We start from the raw sequence: 3411 nt of genomic DNA, 5'->3' as shown, positions 1-3411 counted from the left end.
GGTGGTACTTGAGTTGTGGTGTTCCAGGCAAGGTTTCTATAGCTGTGAAAGATTACTGGGAATTGGGACACAAAGGAAAGCTTGACTCAATGTTTCATTTCAGCCACCCACCTGCTTGGGAGAGCTTCTGGGCACCTCTTTTTGTGTTTTGTTTTTTGTTGTTTTTTTTTTCCCCAAACAGGTTGTGGAGTCACCTTCTCTGGAGATAATCAAAACCTACCTCGATGCATTCCTGTCCAACCCGCTCTAGGTGACCTTGCTTTGGCAGGGGGGTTGGACTAGGTGATCTTCCAAGGTCCCTTCCAACCCCTGCCATTCTGTACTCCTTTCTGGGACACTTCCCCCATCTCCGCCTCCTTCTCCAGGCAGCATGGCTAGAAGCTCGGTGGGACAGCTTGGTGGAAGCCCGTGGTGCATTTAATTTCCAGTTTTGAGGCATTGTTGGAAACTATCGTGAGGGAAAGTGCTGGGAATCAAGTCAACTGATACCACCATGGTGATGGGCCCTCTGCAACTGCAAGCAGCAGCTGTGACATTTGCCTGCACAGAGTGCTGTGTTGTGGTTTGGATGTGGCCGGCACCACACGGGGCTTTGGGGGAAGAGAGGAATGCAGCTGGCTCAGAAGCAGCGCTCGCAGCAATTTCTGCCACAGCAAACCACCCCTCGTCGACGGAGCTGCTGCCGTGTCCTGCAGGCCGGGCATCCAGCTCCAGCCTGGGATTCCCCGGGGCACCGGGCAGGTGAAAAGTGGGGACCGGGCGGCTGCTCCCCAGCAAGGGGCTGCAGGACGTGCACAAGGCAGTTCTGCTCTCAGGAGGGGGCCAGAGCTCCTGCTGCCCCCCACCCCATTTCACAGCAAGTCTGGGAACGGGGTCCAGCAGCTCAAAAACTGCCAAAGAGGAGCAAAACCAGACTCTTGTTGCTATCTTAATTTACAGATCAAATCCAGCTACTTCAGGACAAATGCGTTTGCATCTCCTGAGGTTCTTTGAAGACTGAGTCAGCAAAGTGCATGCTCAGCTTTTAGTATGTGGTTTGCAGTCTATCGGATTAAGCTGGAGCTTGAGGGAATAACCATACTAAAACGTTGTTTTAACACATCATCTGTTGGGTTTTTCTTTTTACTTCCCACCAAAAATGCCATTTTAGCCATAGTATAAATGTTCGTGATAGCTTGTTGGTTTCAACAAACGGCATCTTCCAAAATTCTGGAGTTAGAACAAACTTGTAGGTATTCACACTGGCCTGTTCTTGTGTTTTGGTTTTTCAAGTGAAAATTAGTTTGGTTTAAAAAAAAGTTAGTGGGTTTGGGTGTTGTTGTTTTTTTTTAAACTGGAAAATAAAATAAAACAAAGCACTAGTGCTTCCTCATGAGTTTCTACTTTTGTATTTTCCTGTTTTCATGATGTTTTATTTTTCAGGCGGCTTTGGGAACAGAAGACTTTCCTGAGTGCTGGGAATTTTCATGGGGTGGAAAGATCTGTTTTCTGCCTGGTCTATAGGTGGGTTTGGAGAACATCAAGCCAAAAAATCCTAGACGCGCTAAAGCCAGCTGGAGCTTTCTGATGGTGCTAACATTACCAGGAGTCCCATCTCCTCCAATCCAAGTGTCCTTGTGGTTGGGAAATTGCGATCTCGGTCTAAAATCTGCCTTGTCCGGCCCAGTTCCATATGGGAAGTGGCTTTGCCCACAGTGTACATAGACCAGCATGTGGTTTCTCAGAGGAACCTGGGCCGCCTGAGTACAGGCTCCTGGACAGCGAGCCTCAGGCCAACAGTGTTTTGCTCAGCGACTGCTCGGTGAAGCTGCATCCTCAGTGGGCATCTGTGCTGGGGATGGAAAGTGTGGGCAACCCTTTGAGTCACCCGGCATAAATCTGATCGCACCACACTTCAATTATACGGAAACTCTATTTATAAGCTGCGTGGGTAAACAGTCCATGCAACTGTACAGTAATTGTACAGAGTTCCTACAGATGATAGAGCAATAATTAACTTAGTAATTGCATGTGCCGGAATAGCCCTAGACCTTCCCCTGTGTTTTGGATGGCTGGCGTGGCTCTTGCTCGCTTTCTCTTCTCCTGTTTGAGAGAAGAAAGGCTTCTGCTGCTTCGACAGGTCAGGCTCAGAGCATCTCTCCTCTGTGGATGTTGCAGCTGCTTTATAGAAAGGGTAGCTCTTCAGCTTTCCCTCGTAACCAGGACTAAGGAAAGAAATTTCAAAGCAGGAACACGAGAGAGAAGTGAAAAAAAAAAAGGGGGGGGGGTGAGAAAAAGGCAAAAAAGACAAAAAGCCAATAAAAAACCATCTCGGACTCAGAGAGCCAAACCCTGGGAAACACAAAGCTGGATTCGTGTCTGATAAACTGAGCAACTCCCTTTGGATGGGAGAAAAGAAACGCAGATGCTTTAGAACTGATGCCAACAAGCTCCTAATTTGGGGGAGGAAATTCAGAGTGTCACAGTTCAGGTTCATTTCTATGAATCCATACAATGTGAGCAAAATACCATGCAGGGTGGCTCTTCTGGTGATGTAAATTAATTCATTCCCATTAACCTTCATGGAACTATGCCAGTTTTCTCCTGCTGAGCTTCTGGACCTGTGTCTACCTCCAAGCGGAGGGAGCAGAAGACCTGGCTGCTGGACCGGACAAGCTGATGTTTGGCTTTGACTGTCCCCAACAGCAAAACCGAATACACTGATCTGCATTTAAATGCTGTTAGTGACGGAAGTGATGCTCACAAAGAGATGAAAAAACCCTTGCAAAGTACAAATTGTTCTGTAGCGTCATCTTTTGGTGCTCCACAGGACCTAGAGGCCACATGTCCCAGCCGAAGAGTCCGGTCCCTGCCTCCCAGGCGAGGTAGGACATGCATCCCCATGTGATGCCCACTGCTGCCCTCAGAGCCTGATGCTTCCATGCCGCCAGCTGGAAGGGAAACCCCGTGGCCATGGGGTTTGCTGTTGGCGTGAGGTCAGCAGAAGACGAGCAGCGTTGGCATTGTGAGCTTTTCTGTGGAGCTCGGGTTTGTGGACAGAGGGCTGCTCCTGATTTCTCCCAGACCTTTGCTTCTGCCCCACCTCCCAGATGAGCATTGCTTTCACCTGCCCTAACCCAGGCAGAAGTTTTAAGGGTGCCCCGTCCACCAGGAGGGGGGTTGTCTGGGGCAGGTAGGGGTACGGCACCCAGGTGGGGATGGTTTCCCCGTGCAGGGCGGTACAGAGGGGGCTAGTGGGCACAGGGGGTGCTTGCCTGGGCTCAGGTGGGTGCATGGCACGTGGGTGGGTGCATGCGTGTACGGGCACTGTGCTGGGCTGGATATCGTCAGTGCCTGTGGCTGGCAGCATGGGGCGGCACGGGCACTGCAGGTTGGGTGGTGTCTGTGCCCGGTGATGCAGGTCTGCGTAGG

Source organism: Chroicocephalus ridibundus, chromosome 8 (genome assembly GCF_963924245.1).
Source record: "Chroicocephalus ridibundus chromosome 8, bChrRid1.1, whole genome shotgun sequence".
NCBI classification, from domain to species: Eukaryota; Metazoa; Chordata; class Aves; order Charadriiformes; family Laridae; genus Chroicocephalus; species Chroicocephalus ridibundus.
This window is presented reverse-complemented; position numbering follows the sequence as displayed.